General features: G+C 35.2%; 1 pseudogene; it reads right to left on the bottom strand.

The window, feature by feature from the left end:
* Positions 1-461: 461 nt before the first annotated feature.
* LOC105793395 (phospho-2-dehydro-3-deoxyheptonate aldolase 1, chloroplastic-like) lies at positions 462-17,840 on the bottom strand (annotated as a pseudogene).
* Positions 17,841-18,519: the final 679 nt, after the last annotated feature.

Genomic DNA, 18,519 nt, shown 5'->3' with positions numbered 1-18,519 from the left:
TTAAAAATAATAAAATTTTAATTTAATTTTTTTAAAATTTATAAAAATATAAACTATTAAAATTTACTATCATAAAAAAAAAAATTTTTGCTTCCCGCTTATATCCTTCTTTTCAAGTCTTGAATTTAAGCGAAACAACTAGACATGCAACGTACATAAGTCCAAGCAATCCAGCACCATACCCGAGTCCAAGCAACACAGGTATTAATTTAGATTATACTTTGAACGAAATCCAATATCACCAAACCCACATTTCAAAAATCACAATCATAGACTAATTGATAAGAGTGTCGAACTAAGAGAAAAGTTACAGAGGTCCTTCTGGGGGAAAGGTTATTTATGATAGTACTTAAAATACTCATTTGCATGCACAAGACGTTGATTAAAACAAAAAAAACTTAATATGCATATTCTCAATAAAATGAAGGTTGAGCAGTTGACCGGCTTATGCTATAGAATTACTAATTAACTTTGTTCCCATTTAGAAGTTTATTAGCAACCTTCAGCCTTCTCTTCCTCAACCTCTTTGATATAGCAATGGCTAGCTCTAATGACTGAGATGCATTTAACATGGGGTCACAATGTGTGTGATACCGAGAGTTCAAGTTACCAAATATCACAATCTTTGATCCTCCGACGCAATCTGTTACATTCTGTCCCGTCATCTCTAGGTGAACTCCTCCTTCTTGTTCATGAACATCGAAGAATTCCCTCAACTCGGCCTAGTAAAAATAAAAAGCAGGACAAAAACATATCTCATTTCAACTTCATAATGGTCCAAAAAAGTGTTTGCTAAAAGATGCAAGTTTAAGAATTCTTACCCTGACTGAATCGAAAGGACGTGTTTGTTGCGAAATGACCATCTATGCTAACTGCGAACTGCGAAGCTCACCAAATGTGCGAGCTCACCAAAAGATGCAAGCTCACCAAGATTACAAGCTCACCTGTGAATTGCAAACTGTGAGCTCACTAGAACTGCGAGTTTACCAAAATGTGCGAGCTCACCAACACTGCAAGTTCTTCATTCTGCAAGTTGCCAACTTGCCAGCTTGCACTGAAACTGTGATAAGTTTTGATTAAACATTTTGGCAGGTGATTTGACAGAAACCAACAAATGAAAAAGAAAGTAATATGAATCTAGTCACTGAATTAAACCAAGTTGTAATATCTTATTATTATTAGCTTATTTAAGCATAATTTTTCATGTAAACTAAGTATCAATTTTTTAATGAAATAGTTCATCAAAAATTAACTTCTCCATTTTTCATATTTTTGCTTCTGTTTCTACCTCTCCTTCTTCAAAAATCCAACAATTTGTATCAAGAGCCATTTATCTTTGAGGCTTGTTTTTCATAAAAATGTCTTCACCAAACTTTACACCATCACCACCCCATGTTTTTATAGGGGAAAACTACCACATCTGGGTAGTAAAAATGAAAACATATCTTCAAGCCTTTGATCTTTGGGAGGTTGTAAATGTTGAAATAAAACCACCAGTGTTGAGGTCAAATCCCACTCTTGCTCAAATGAAACAGCATAATGAGGAATGTGCCAAAAAACATAAGGCAATGTCTTGCCTACAAAATGGTGTTTCAAATGTGATCTTTACAAGAATCATGACCTGTGATACTCCTAAACAAGCTGGGGATAAGCTCAAGGAGGAGTTCTAGGGATCACATAAGACAAGGCAACAACATATGATAAATCTCATACGAGATTTTGAAAACCTCAAGATAGAGGAAGTTGAGACGATGAAGCAATATTCAGATCAAATCATGGAAATGGTGAACCAAATAAGACTGCTAGGTGATCAGTTCCCTGATAGTCGAGTAGTTAAGAAGGAGATTACCACACATCCTGAGAGATACGAATCAAAGATATCCTCACTGGAAGATTCAAGGGATCTATCAACCATCTCACTCTCAGAGCTAATCAATGCTTTGTATGCTCTCAAACAAATAAGGACAAGTAGAGAAGAAGGACATGCTGAATGAGCTTTTCAAGCTAAAAACAGAAAGGCTGTAAGCTCCTCAAGTCAGAAAGTAAAAAAGGGATGGTCAGACAAAAAAGAGAAATAAAAAAAAGATGGTGGAAAGAAAAAGCATCCATCGTTTTCACACTACAAGAAGTTGGGACATCCTAAGAAATTCTATTGGTTCAGTCCTTATGCTCAATGCAAAAACTGCAAGTAGCTTGGTCATGTAAAAAAAGTACGCAAAAATAAAAGGCATACTCAACAACAAAATGTAGAGGCACAGACAACAAAAGCAGAAGAACTCATATTCACAGCCTCCTGCAAAGCCCAGCTCGCAACGCCATGCGAACTCATCAACAGAGTAAAAAAGAATTGGCTCGTAAATATCAGGTGTACAAGTCACATGACATCAGATGCGAGCATCTTCTAGAATGTTTACAAAAGGTTCCATCCCAAGGTGAAAATTGGAAATGGCCAATATATTGAAGTAGTTTGAAAGGGAGATGTTTTAATGAAAACTCCATCAGGTACTAAACTTGTTACAGATGTTCTTTTAGTCCCTAACATAGATTAAAATCTGCTAAGTGTAAGACAGCTGCTCGAGAAAAATTATTCTGTGGTATTCAAAGACAACAAATGTCTACTTCTTGATTCAAGTGGATGTGAGCTCATATCAACAAAGATGACAGGCAGAAGTTTTGTTGTCAACTGGAACTTAGCAACTTCAGCAGCATATACCAACTCGCAGGATGAAACAAAACTGTGGCATAGAAGAATGGGACATGTTGACTACAAATCCTTAAGTCTAATGTCCAAGAATAACTTGGTTGAAAATCTGTCAAAAATGGTTGATCATGAAGATGTATGCGAAGTATGTTAGCTTGGGAAATAGGCGAGGTCTCCATTTTCTGCGAACACAACATGGCAAGCCATTGAAAAATTACACTTAATACATACTGACATTTGCAGACCCATGAAAACAAGTTCGCTAAATAGAAGTAGGTACTTTGTGTTGTTCATAGATGATAGTACAAGGTTTTGTTGGGTGTACTTCATGAAGAACAAGTCCATGGTGTAACACCCATAACCCGTGACCGCCGCCGGATTGGGTTACGAGGTGTTGCCGGACATGACACATTTTTATTTATTTATTTATTACTATTATTATTATTATATTTGTTAATTACTCATTTAACCTTATTTAAATAAATATAACTTATATATATAATAAGGTTAGTTTTGTCCTTAGCCATCCACTAACTATTTAGTGGTCTAATTACATGTTTAAACCTTCAAAATAAAAAGACAACAACAAATAGATACTTTTAGCTTTAACCCCTAAATTTTTATTTTTATGCGATTAAGTCCTTTTTATTTAATCAGTTACTCAAACAACAAAATTTAAACACGAAAATTTCACACAATAAAATTCACACATAGTATCTCACAAAGTAACATTAAAATATTTTTTTGACTCAGATTTGTGGTCCCGAAACTACTATGTCCGATTAGGGTCGAAATCGGGCTGTTACAACTCCCCCTTTAGGGATTTTCGTCCTCGAAAATCTTACCGGTGAATAGGTTTGGATAACATTCTTTCATTGCATCTTCTGACTCCCAAGTTGCTTCTTCAACTCCGTTTTTATGCCACAATACTTTAATTAACGAAATTTTCTTATTTCGTAATTCTTTGATCTCACGAGCCAGAATGCTATTGGTTCTTTTTCATATGACATATCAGAGTTAATTTCAATCTCTGTCGAACTAATCACATGCGAAGGATCGGATTTGTATCTACAAAGCATCAAAACATGGAATACATTGTGAAACTTTTCTAACTCAGATGGCAACAACAATTTATAAGCAACTGGCCCGATACGCTCTATAATCGCATACGGTCCAATGAACCCCAGACTTAATTTACCTTTGCGACCGAATCTGAGTATTTTCTTCCACGGCGATACTTTCAAAAAAACTTTATCTCCAATCTGAAACTCTATATCTTTTCTTTTCAAGTCTGCATACGATTTCTAACGATCCGATGCTGTTTTCAGACTATCGCGAATCACTTTCACCTTCTATTTAGTTTTTTTAATCAAATCGACCCCGTGTATCTTCTTTTCACTGAGTTCAGTCCAAGACAATGGTGTACGACATTTACGACTGTACAAAGCCTCGTAAGGTGTCATTTTGATACTAGATTGAAAGCTATTATTATATGCAAATTCAATCAAAGGTAAGTATCGTTCCCACGTACCTTCAAACTCGAGAATGCAACATCTCAACATATCCTCAAGTATCTGAATGATTCGTTTGGGTTGACCATCTGTTTGCGGATGGAAAGCTGTGCTAAAATGTAGTTTCGTACCTAAAGCATCTTGTAGTTTCTTCCAAAACTGCAATGTAAACCTCGAGTCTCTGTCCGAAACAATAGAAATAGGCACACCATGTAATCTCACAATTTGAGAAACATACAATTCAGCAAGTTTATCAAGCGAGAAATCTGTACGAATCGGAATAAAGTGTGCCGATTTTGTCAACCAATCAACAATAACCCAGATTGCATCTTTTTTATTCGGTGTCAACGGTAAACCGGATACAAAATCCATCGTGACTCGGTCCCATTTCCATTCGGGTTTCATGATTGAATGAAGCAATCCAGAAGGTACCTGATACTCAGCTTTTACTTGTTGACATATTAAACATTTTGAAACAAAGTCAGAAGTGTCTCGTTTCATACCGTGCCACCAATAGTGCTGTTTCAGATTGTTATACATTTTCGTATTACCCGGATGAATAGAAAATTGACTATTATGAGCTTCATTCAAAATCATCTGAATTAACTCTGAATTTTTCGAAACACATATCGATTTCTAAATCTCAAACAATTCTCAGCATCAACTAGAAACTCTGAATCAATTTTCAAATAACATTGGGCCCTTTTTGCAATTAAATCACTATCGGCTTTTTGAGCTTCACAAATCTGTTGAACAATTAACAGTTTTGCTTTCAACTCAACTACTATCCCACCATCATCAGACATAGCTATATGCGCGTTCATTGCACGCAAAGAAAACAGTGATTTTCGACTTAGAGTATCAGCCACAATATTAGCCTTTCCCGGATAATAGTCAATCACAAGCTCGTAATCTCTTAGCAACTCTAACCATCGTCGCTGTCTCAAATTTAGATCCTTCTGAGTCATCAAATATTTCAGGCTCTTGTGATCAGAATAAACATGACATTTTTCACCGAATAAATAGTGGCGCCATATTTTCAAAGCAAAAACAATAGCGGCCAATTCGAGATCATGTGTTGGATAGTTCTTTTCATGTGGCTTTAATTGTCTCGAGGCATAAGCTACAACTTTGCCTTCCTGCATCAACACACAGCCCAAACCATTCAAAGATGCATCACTAAAAATAACAAATTCTTTACCCGTCTCTGGCTGAACTAGTATTGGAGCTTCAGTCAAAAGGGCTTTCAACTGATCAAAGTTTTTCTGACACTTTCTGTAGCAACTTTGTCATCGGGGTCGCAATCGTAGAAAAACCTTTCACGAACTATCTATAATAACCAGTAATTCCCAGAAAACTTCGAACTTCTGAAACATTTCTCGGAGGTTTCCAATCAAGTATAGCCGAAATCTTACCCGGATCAACCCGAATACCTGATGCCGATATAACATGGCCCAAGAAACTGACTTCGCGTAATCAAAACTCACATTTACTGAATTTTGCATACAATTATTTATCTCACAAAGTCTGTAACACAAGTCTCAAATGTTTGGCATGCTCTGCCTCATCATAGGAGTAAATCAAAATGTCATCTATGAACACCACCACAAACCGATCCAGATACTGTCTAAAGATTTGATTCATCAAATCCATGAAAACAGCAGGTGCATTAGTAAGTCCAAAAGGCATAACCAAAAACTCATAATGCCTGTACCTCGTTCGGAAAGCAGTCTTTGGCACATCAGAGTCTTTAACCCACAACTGATAGTAGCCTGATCTCAAATCTATCTTCTAAAACACAGTAGCCCCTTTAAACTGATCGAACAAATCATCAATCCGTGGTAACGGATACTTATTCTTTATTGTCACCTTATTGAGTTGTCGGTAATCAATGCACATTCTCATCGTTCCGTCTTTCTTTCTCACAAATAGAATTGGTGCACCCCAAGGAGAGAAACTCAGTCATGCAAAACCTTTATTAGTCAACTCTTGCAACTGTGCTTTCAATTCTTTTAATTCGGTCGGTGCCATACGGTATGGAGCTATCGAAATAGGAGTCGTCCCCGGTACTAACTCAATACCAAACTCTACTTCTCGAATAGGTGGTAAACCGGGTAATTCTTTGGGAAACACGTCTGAATACTCACACACAACTGGTACAATTCAATCTTCTTTTCAGTCACTTTACTATCAAGAAAAAATACAAGGTAGGCTTCACAACCTTTTCTCACATACTTCTGAGCCAACATCGAGGATATTATTGCTGGTAAATCATTCAAATCATTAGATTCAATCCGAATAATCTAATCATTCTGACACCGTAGATCAATAGTTTTCCGTTTGCAGTTTACAATAGCATCATGCAGAGTTAACCAATCCATACCCTGAATTATATCAAACTCGTCGAATGGCAACAATATCAAATCTGCCAGAAAACATAAATCTCAAATCATCAACGGGCAATTCTTGCACACTTTGTCAACCAAAACACACCGGCCCAAGGGGTTCGATACTTTAATTACAAACTCAGTAGACTCAACAGGCAAAGTCTTACAGAATACTAAAGTCTCACACACATAAGAATGAGTCGAACTAGGATCAATCAATGCAATAACACTAGTATCATAAAGAGTGAAAATACCAGTAATGACGTCTGGGGATGACACCTCCTCACGTGCTCGAATGGCATAAGCTCTGGCAGGTGCGCGAGCCTCAGATCTAACAGACGTATCTTTAACATATTTCTGACTGCCACTCACAATACCCATATTCCTGGTTGGTCTACCTCGAGCTGCTGTGTTGCCCGATCTTGTATTCTGAGCCAAATTTCGATCCGCAAACTCTGGGCACTCCAGAATAAAATGATCTTTCGATCCACATTTAAAACAAGCTCGATCATGCAATCTGCAACTGCCAAAATGTCGTTTACCACAATGTTCACACTCGGGTTGATTTGATCTGACATTACCCACACTAGCTACTGAGGTAGCTCTCGAGCTCATAGGTGGTCTATCTCGATCTTGTCGTGAATACCTCTCAGTAGCCTTTGAATGGCTAGTATCATCTCGAAACTTCTTCAATATCGTTTGGAATGACTTACTGAATGGTCTTTTACGTAAGTCTCTAGCTTCGGAGTTAGCTTTTCTTTTTTCTTTCCCAAGCTCTTCGGCTTTGCAAGCTCGTTCAACAAGTACCACAAACTCTTTTATCTCAAGTATGCAAACTAACAGTTTAATGTCTTCATTAAGCCCATCTTCAAATCTTTTACACATTATAGCTTCTGTCGAAATACACTCTCGGGCATACCGACTGAGTCTCACAAATTTTCGCTCATACTCTGTCACTGTCATCCTACCCTATTTCAATTCGAGAAATTCCTTGCGTTTCAGATCAATGAATCTCTGGCTGATGTATTTCTTACGGAAATCAGTCTAAAAGAATTCCCAGGTCACTCGCTCTTTCGGAACTACCGATACTAGTGTATTCCACCATTGATATGCAGTGTCCCATAACAAAGATATAGCACATTTTAAACACTCATTAGGGGTGCAAGATAACTCATCAAACACTCGAATAGTATATCGAGCCAAAACTCAGCTCGCTCAACATCACCATCATCAGTGGCTCTGAACTCTTCCGCCCTATGCTTTCGGATTTTATCAACAGGAAGCTTAAGCAACCTCAATGGATCACTCACTTGAGGTATAACAGGTATCGAAGATGGACTAGTCGGGGGTAGAGGTTGTTGTACAGCCGGATTAGTCCGGATATATTGAGTAAACCAATCGTTCATCAATTGGTAAAAAGCTTGTTTAGCCTCTCCCTCCTGGTTACTCGAGATCGGTCTAGAATCTATCGGCTCTGTCCCTTGCGCGGGAGCAGGCGCTATACTCTCAACATCATCGGCTACAACTCGATCGAGATCCATTACTATACGAAAACACATTTTCAGATGTCAGAAGTCATCACACTATCTCAGTATAAATTATGGCATGTATAGCTAGACTCATACGCGCTACGTTAGTCCTAGAATCGACTAAACCATAGCTCTGATACCAATAAAATTGTAACACCCATAACCCGTGACCGTCACCGGATAGGATTACGAGGTGTTACCGGACATGACACATTTTTATTTATTTATTACTATTATTATAATATTTGTTAATTACTCATTTAACGTTATTTAAATAAATATAACTTATATATATAATAAGGCTAGTTTTGTCCTTAGCCATCTACTAACTATTTAGTGGTCTAATTGCATGTTTAAACCTTCCAAACAAAAAGACAACAACAATAGATACTTTTAGCTTTAACCCCTAAATTTTTATTTTTACGCGATTAAGTCTTTTTCATTTAATCAATTACTCAAACAACAAAATTTAAACACGAAAAGTTCACACAATCAAATTCACACATAGTAACTCACAAAGTAATATTAAAATATTTTTTCAACTCAGTTTTGTGGTCCCGAAACCACTATGTCGGTTATGGTCGAAATCGGGCTGTTACACGAGGCGGTTAAAATATTCTTCAAGTTTAAAGCTATGGTTGAAAACCAAAATGATTGCAAGCTCAAAATGGTAAGAAGTTTGAAAAGTTCCTCGAAGAATCTAGTGTTCACCATCAATTGAGCAATGTATACACTCTACAACAAAATGGAGTAAGTGAAAGAAAGAATAGAGTTGTGATGAATATGGCTCGCTGCTTACTGTTTGAAAGTAAACTGCCAAATAATTTTTGGGTAGAGGTGGTAAACACTGCTGCTTACCTGGTAAACAGACTACCTACTAAAGCTATTGAAAGGAAGACAGCATTTGAAGCATGGTATGGTTTTAAACCTTCTATTTCACATTTAAAAGTATTTGGTTGCACCTATTTTGTTCATGTTCCAGAAGAGAAAAGAAGTAAGCTGGACAGTAGATCGCAGCCAGGGATATTTGTTGGATATTCCAGTGTTAAGAAAGGATACAGAATCTATAATCCTTTCACCAAAAAGGTGATCACAAGCAGAGATATGAAGTTTGATGAAACAAAAATCTGGAATTAGACTACAACATAAGAAGAGATGTGTGAACAAATGAGTCCAAGACCAGATCTGTAAACCAAACTGAAAATGATGCAGTTGATGAACAACCAGTGCAAGGATCCAGGTCCACCACTAAAATTTATCAACAGTGTAATATGGCGAAACAAAAACCAATCACTTTTGAAGAAGCTACTCAAGAAGCTGAATGGTAAACAGCTACGAAAGATGAGATCACCATGATCAACAAAAATGAAACATGGAGCTTATGGATAAACTGGTTCACAAGAAAGTAATTGGTGTCAAATGGGTGTTCAAAACCAAGATGAATCCTGATGGATCAGTTAACAGATATAAAGCGAGGTTAGTTGTGAAGGGGTTTAGCCAGTAATATGGAGTTGACTTCACTGAAACCTTTGCCCCTGTTGCTAGGTTAGACACCATAAGACTACTACTAAATCTTGGTCCTAAAATGGGTTGGAGAATACATTAGATGGATGTGAAGTCAACCTTTCTAAATGGTTATTTGAAGGAAGAGATTTATGTCGAACAACCATAAAGGTTCTGTAACAACCCGTTTTCAGTAAAATCGAAACAGTAGTTTTGGGACCACAAATCTGAAGTTATAAAATTTATTTTAATATTATTTTAATATCTACAGCATGATAGTAGTATTGCATTAAAATTTCATTAAGAAATTTTATCTTTTGTATGCTCAATTTGTGAAAAATATCTAAATCGCGTAAAGTGCGAAAGTTGGGTTCTAATAGCTAAAGGTGTTAAATAGCTATAGAACTTTAAGTGGAGGTCCTTATTTGGTAATTAGACCATTAAATAAGTTAGTGGATGTGCATGGCATGGTATTTATGAAATTTTTAAAGTTAGGTAAAGGCAATTAGGTAATTAGCCAATGAAAGATAAAAATAAAATAAAATAAATTAGTTGTCATCTTCACACATGCATGAGCTAAAAATTTCAGCAAAGAAAACACCATTGAAGATCTTCAAAGGTTCATCCAAGCTCATCGTTGCATGTAGGTGCGTTTTTGTCTCGTTTTTAATTATTTTTATGTTTTCAGGATTGTTGTAGCTTAACCTAGCTAGCCTGAGGATTAATTTGCAAAATGGTTTAAGGTTTAAGGTTTTTCCATTAATGAATATGTTAGGTTTTTGAAGTTTAATGGAAGAAAATGAATCTTTGTTGTTAATTAAACAACTTTTGTTAAGTGATTTTTAATGAAATTACCAATTAAAGGTTAAATTGAAAAATGTCAAAATTGAGTGTTAAATGTGTGAATTTGTGATGTGTATGGTCTGATATGTGCACATAGGATATTCGGCTAGGCTTGGGTGTAGTGAAATTTCATGAATTTTATTTTTACGAGCCTAAGGACTAAATTGTAAAGAAGTCAAATGTTTAGGGGGAAATGGTAATTTTCCATAAAATGAAATTAGATTGAATTGAATAGAATAAATATTAAATTAGTTAAATTTTATTATATAGATTAAGAAAATCCACGTTTAGAATTAGATCGGGGGAAAGACAAAGTAGTGGATTGATCGGTTGATTTTCTCCGTATTAATTCGAGGTAAGTTCGTATGTTAATAAGTATTAAATTATATATGTTTTAAATGCTTATTTATTATAATTGTAATGATACAACTCCACAGAAACATCCCACGAAGTTTTGACATTGTATGGAATCCCGGTTGAACCCTAAGAATAGATAAGATGCGAATGACATGTCATTAGGGGTTACCGTATTTTGGGTGCTGGTCTTGTACATCCTACCGGTGGCTGAGTTTTTGGCATGTGTTGCAATTACTTTACTGCTTGTGTGAGTAGCACTGTGTAGCTACGTCTTGACTTACAGCTTGTGTGAGCAGACCCAGTTATGGCTCGAAAGTAAACATCGATATAAGATATGAGATAAAGGTGGTTTTGACCACGTATTGGCACTTAGTGTGTGGGATACCCGAGTATCTGATAGTATTCCAAATGGTTCAATGGGCATAGTGATAATACGAGGTTATACGAGTTCAATACGAACTAGTACATGTATTCATGTGAAATATGGGAAATAATTTAATTTGTTATATTCATACATGGCTAACATAATTGTGATTATGTGTTAGGCTTTGAGCCAAATGGAATTTATGTATGTTTTAAATATGTTTATCTAAATTGTGGATGAATGGTAAGCTATATCTTAGTTAAACGAGCTTACTAAGCTTAATTGCTTACTCCGTTTATTTTTTTGTGTTTTATAGTGTTTCGAAAGCTCGCTCCGTTTGGAAGTCGTCGGAGATTGCGTCACACTATCAAACACTCATTTTGGTATTTTTGAACTTTATATATTTTGGTTAAATGGCATGTATAGGTATTTTGGCTAATGTGACCTATATGTCTTATTGTGTTTTGGCCATTTGATTGGCTTGTAAGGTGGTCATGTATTTTGATATGTATATATGTATAAATGGCCTTATGATATGTGGTGTATAGTTGCTATATGAATGCTTTGCTTATGAAATTGGGTGTTGGCACTAAATGGTTGGAATTTAGATGTGTATGCATGCTAAGTTTTAGGCACAATGTCTCATAAATGTAATTGACCATTTAGGTAGACTTTAGAAGTATATTTGGTATGTTTAAAAGTGGTCAAATGAATATGCTCATGGATATCATGTTGTATGTGTGGATAGTACATGTTATAAACTTGATATTGGTTAGTTTTAAATGCCTATTTATGCCATGGTTATGTGCAAATTAATGTGTATAGGTTGGTACCAAGGTGGGTGAGGAATATGGCTTGAAAAATGGTCTATTTTTGTCCATACGGACAGAAACACGGGCGTGTGGCTCAGCCGTATGTGACACACGGCCAGGTGACACGGCCGTTTGGCTCAAGTCAGTATACCCTCTAGTTTTCACACGGCCTGGCACATGGGCGTGTGAGGCCATTTTGAATGGTACATGGCCTGGCACACAAGCATGTGGTTGGCCTTGTGACCCAATTCAGTGAGTTACACAGGGTCAAACACGGGTTGGGACACTGTCATGTGTCCCCTGCACTTTGAAAATTTTTGATGTTTTTCTAAAAATTACTTGAGTACTCGGTTTAGTCTCGAACCACTTTTAATGTCTATTTGGGGCCTCGAGGGCTCGTATTAGGGACGATATGAATGAATTTGAATGGTTTTTAATTTGAATGAGATATGAATTTAATTTGTATGATTGTTTGATCTATAAGTCCGGTAATGCTCCATAACCTTATTCCGGCATCAAATACAGGTTAGGGGTGTTACAAGTTCACAGTACCTGTGTATTGAGGCCAAGGTGTATAAACTGCACAAAACGTTGTATGGTTTTAAGAAAGCTCCAAGAGCGTGGTATGAAAGAATTGAAAGTCACCTTACAAAAATGGGTTTTGCAAGAAGCATCAGCGAGCCCACTTTATATGTGAAGAAAACTGGTAATAAAATACTCATCATTATTCTATTATATGTTGATGATTTACTTGTAATTGCCAGCAACAACAAAATGGTAATTATATTCAAAGATCAGATGTAAGACAAGTTTGAAATGTCAGACTTAGGTGAAATGACATACTTCCTCGGTCTGGAGGTGAACCAATGTAACAGCTCGATTTTGGGCCTAGTCGGAACAGTGGTTTCAGAACCACAAATCCGACGAGGAAAATTTTATTTTTTATTATATTTTTATGGTCTACAATTTCACAGAATGATTTCGTGAAAATTTTGTTCAAAAATTTCGACGTTTGGGAACTCAATTTAGTCAAAAGGACTAAATTGTAAAAAGTGAAAAAGTTGAGTTTTACATGTTAGAAGTGTCCAATTGTTATGAAATTTTAAATTTGAGGTCCTTAAATGCTAATTAGACCATTGGTTACATTTTGGACAAAAATGGACATGAGATAAGTAAAATAGGAAATTTTAAGTTAGGGGTATTTTGGTAATTCGACAATTAAAATGTATTAAAAAGACAAAATAGGCCAAAAATCATCATCTTCAAGCCTTGGCCGAATTTCACAAGGGAGGAAGCCATTTTTAGGGTTTTCAAGCTTCCAAGCTCTATAGTAAGTGATTCCAAGCCCCGTTTTTAATGTTCTTTACATTTTTAGAGTCTCGGTAACTTGATTTAGCATATTCTAGCAATAATTTAATCTAGGGTTTATATTTGGAAAAATACCCATAGGTGAAATGTGTTTATTTTGATGTTTTATGGTAGAATATGAAGCTTGAAATTATGTTAAACAACTTTTGCTAAGCGGTTTTAATTGAAAACGAGTAAAACGACATAATCGGTAAAAATACCTAATGTTCATAAGTGTTAGAGTGGGAATTCGATATTGCCATAGAAGGGAAAAATGTTCAGCATGTCATAATACATAAGAATAAGGGATGAAGTTTAATTTACGAGCTTTGGGGCAAAATCGTAATTTTGTAAAACTTTAGGGGGAAAATGTAATTTTTGCCAAAGTGTGATTTTAGGACTAGATTGAATATTGTGAGTGTTAAATAAGTTAAATGTGTTATTATAAACCGAGAAAGATGAGGAATTGACCTTGAAAGCATGATGGTAAGTTTGTATGTGAATAATACATTGTTTTAATTATATTTAATATATTGTTGAAATATGATTGAATATAGAATAAATATTTGATGTAGATTACAAAATGTGAATAAATTGGAAAAGTTGGTAAAATGTTGTAAAGTAAGGTTCCCGATTGAACACTCGGATTTGACTGAGATTCTTTGAATGTAAGGGGTTACTAAGTGCAGATTTCCCGAATCATTAATCAAAAAGGGGTTGCTAAGTGCAGATTCCCCGAATCGTTGATTATAAAGGTGGTTGCTAAGTGTTGATTCCACCGTATCCTTGATTGTGAAAGGGGTTGCTATATACTGATTTCCCGTATCATTGATTATAAGGTGGTTGTTAAGTGTTGATTCCACCGGGATCGTTTGAACATGAGGTGGTTGCTAAGTGCTGATTCCATCGTGTAACAGTTAATGTTCCGAAGTGTTCATCGTGGAAATTGGATAAGTGAAAATATATGTGAATCGAATAAGGTTACGTGATGAATATTGGGTTCGATATTTAATCGACCCTTGAGTAAGATGAAAAGAAGTAACGAAACTATTAAAGAGCAAATTTAAAAATAAAACAGTTTTGAACAGAAATAGTTGTGTGACTTTGAAAATTCACCAAAAATGGTGGAAATTGGATTAGAAGTTGAATTAGATATGAGATTAAAGATTATTGATTCTATTTTCATATAAAAGAAATAGAGCAAGAAAAAGAGTTATATATTTTGAGATATTTGAAATTTAGTTAGACAGGATCAGAATGAGTTCGGAATCCCCTATTCTAACTTTGGAAAATTGTCAAAAATTGTACAAAAATATTTGTGGGATAAAGTTTATATGTTTAGAATCCTCAGTGAATCTATTTTCAATAGAAACAAACGAAAACAATATCCAAATTCTGTAAAATGAGATAATTAATTTTTAGTGAAGAGAGGTTAGAACTGTCGAGCAGTGAAACAGGGGAAACTTTAAAGAATAAACTGTACTATTTGGAGCTCTATAGCTCTGGATAAAAATAATATAGTAACTCTGACTCGGATAGATAGTTTTGAATAATGCATGTTAGTGAATAGTGAAATTGTAGTTAATGTTATTTAAGTGTGTTGTACACATTAAGGATGTGGAATGGAGAGGAGGAGGAGGAAAATTTTATATATATATATATGAATGATTTGTGTATAATTGGTTATGTGCTCGATTATGATCGATAAACATTAAAATAGAAATGATGTTTACATTTGCGTATTATTGATCATGGTTTAAGCTCATATGAGAAAATAAAATTTCATAGTATGTGAGTGTAGTATATTTGGTATATGATTTGGTATGAAGTAAGGCCATGAATGGTTTATGGATTAACTCATGTTGGTAAGTTTGATACATGAATAAATGTTGAACTCAGCCATACTTATAATTCTTACGCTATATGTTTATTTGGCTAACATGTGTGGTGTACATGCTTTGGCTTTGGCCAAGTGGTGGCTGAATTATGCCATGTTAAATTTATAAGTTATGTATTGAAATGGTAAGTGCCTAGATGGGAATATGCTTGTGATCATGGAAAGGGTGGTAATGTTTAAATTATGTAAACTTACTTGAAATGATTTATCATGTGGTTAATTCCAAAAAGAATTATGTTTAAATGTACTAGCTTGTGACTATGGTTGAATGATATGTTATTGTTTTGTGTGATATTCGTAGGAAATGGGTGTGGAAAGGAAATGAAATACTAAGTCCATACTTGAAGAATAAACTGACGAAGAAGGGGATGATGAGTTGATTTGATGTTGTTATTTAAGCTTAAGTGATGTTTTCATTGTAATACTAAGAATTTTATAAATGTGTTAATGAATGGTATAACCGATAAATGTTGAGTTAAATGGTGAATACGTATTAGTATTGAACTTAACGATATTGAATTGTACATGAATCAAATGGAAGCTTCTAGTGATATGATTTGAATTAAAAGAATTATTGTGGTATTGAAATATTTATTGGATTGAGAAATTGATTTGAATTGTGAACATGAAAGGCCGTGACTTGAATGAAATGGAAATGAAGCATTGAATTACATGAGTAAGTATTAGGTCTCGTAGGCCCTATTTGTTATAAATATAATATTTTGAGGATATGTTGTAAAGAATTATAAAAGCATGTTAAAAATTTGAAGAGTTTAAATTTGAATGAAATTTTGTAACTCGGCTTAATACGTTCACATGTGTAAGTGTTCTAGTAAAGCCCCATACCCTATTCCAGAGTTGAATACAGGTAAGGGGTGTTACAACCAAGCTCACAATGCAATCTTCATAAACCAAAGGGGTTCGCTATAAAAATCTTACGAAGATATAGCATGGAGAATTGTAAACCTACGAGCACCCCTATTGCTTAAGGTGAGAAGCTCACCAGCAATGAAGATGTTGAAAAGGTTAATGAAACAAGCTACAAAAGCTTGGTGGGATGTCTATTTTACTTGACAGCATCCAGACCTAACATCATGTTTATTGTAAGTCTATTGTCAAGGTTCATGCATTGTTGTAATGTGAACCACTACAATGCAGCAAAAAAGAGTTCTACGATACATAAGAGGAACCCTAGATCATGGAGTGAAGTTTATGAAGACTGAAAAGATCAAGCTCTTAGGTATTCATGCAATGATTGGGCTGGATCTTCTGAAGACATAAAGTACTTCAGGTTATATCTTCACTCTAGGATCGAGTGTGTTCTGTTAGAGCTCGAAGAAGCAAGAAACAGTAGCACAGCCAACAGCTAAAACTGAGTATATCACAGCTGCAGCAACTGTAAATCAAGCCATTTGGTTGAGAAAACTACTGAATGATTTAAATTTGAAGCAAAGAGAAACAAAAGAGATCAAGTGTGATAACCAATCAGTTGTTGCAATTACAAAAAGTCTGATGTTCCATGGTAGAACAAAACACTTCAAAATCAAATATCACTCTATGAGAGAATTGGAGCAAGCCAAGGAAGTCACATTAGTTCATTGTAGTTCACAAGACTAGTTAGTTGATATTCTAACAAAATCTCTTAGGAAGATGAGGTTTGAAAAGTTGCGTTATGATATTGGAGTTCGAAGCATAGAGGTCAAGAAGGAGTGTTGCGAAATGACCATCCATGCTAACTGCAAACTGCGAAGCTCACAAAATGTGCGAACTCACCAAAAGATATGAGCTCACCAAGACTGTGAGCTCACCTACGAATTGCAAACTGCAAGCTCACCAAAATGTGTGAGCTCACCAACACTGCGAGCTCACCAAGCATGAAAGCTGACCTGCGAGCCCTTCACTCTACAAGTTGCCAACTCGCCAACTTGCACTGAAATTGTGATAAATTTTGATTAAACATTTTGGCAGGCGATTAGACAGAAACCAATAAATGAAAAAAAAAGTTATATGAATCTAGTCACTGAATTAAACCAAGTTGTAATATATTATTATTATTATTAGCTTATTTAAGCATAATTTTTCATGTAAACTAAGTATCAGTTTTTTAATTAAACAGTTCACCAAAAATTAACTTCTCTATTTTTCATCTTTTTGCTTATGTTTCAACCTCTCATTCTTCAAAAATCCAACAGTGTTTTCAGACCACATGGAGCTTTAATTGTGTTTCCATGCATGGGATCACTTACCCAGGTGACAATAAGCCCAGCTTGGCGCACAACCCTAATAAAATGTGGAAGCTTTATCCGCATGTTATTAGCTCTCATTCGGGTGTTATTGTCAGTCTTCCGATTTGTTCTGAGGGTTCAGAATTTCACACAATTTTACGAGTTCCTTTGGGTCCATCTTATCACTCACCTACATGATGCATGGAGATATCAACAACCAAAAAAGCACTATTCCAATATAACAAACTAAAACTATGTCAAGCTTTTTCTCCCTCAAGTCACCGATTAAGACAAGAAAGGAAAAAGAAAAACCATTATTAGGTTTGCCAAACTTGAAAATGACATGCACTTGAGCTTCACCCATGCAAACCAACTAAACTTGCTCAACAACTTACAGTTTTACAATAATGAAATCGTCAAATTACTTGTCTTCTAATTTCTTACAGTTCAACATTTAGACGCCGTAAACTAGAAAGCATAGACCATGTAAAACTAGAGTTGCATAGTTCATATCCAAATAGGAATGGTTTGGCCAACTCAATCACTTCATATGAACTATGATATTCTAGAGCAAGGAATGATGCCACAAGGGTCTCAAAACTATCACATGCTACTAACCACTCTTAGTATCATAGGCTTCCTACCTTTCCAACAAATGTTTTAATTCAATTAAAAGATGATTCTCTATTAGAGTCAATTTTAGGTTCTTTAACTGATATCAAAATTCCATTTCAATACAATGAAGCAAAAGTATTTAAGCAAAGCTTATAAACTATTGGAAATTAATGCCTTTTAAGTCTAAAGAATTCTAATACTTCATATTTTATGTCTAATTATTTTAATATGTACTAAATAAACTTTTTCATGCAATTACACTAGTAACCAAATGTGCCTTTTAACATTTTAAGTAAGCTTTAGTGCATTAAGTAATTTTCCCATGCTTTAGGCGATGTTTGATAAACTGATATATTAAGTATTGAATTTACGATATAAAATCAGCTTGGTATATAACTTAAAATTAAATATTGAGTATAATTAGATTG

The sequence above is a fragment of the Gossypium raimondii genome, chromosome 8, assembly GCF_025698545.1.
Source record: "Gossypium raimondii isolate GPD5lz chromosome 8, ASM2569854v1, whole genome shotgun sequence".
In the NCBI taxonomy this organism is placed as follows: Eukaryota; Viridiplantae; Streptophyta; class Magnoliopsida; order Malvales; family Malvaceae; genus Gossypium; species Gossypium raimondii.
Note: the sequence above shows the minus strand (reverse complement) of the source record. Positions and strands in the feature narration are given on the sequence as shown.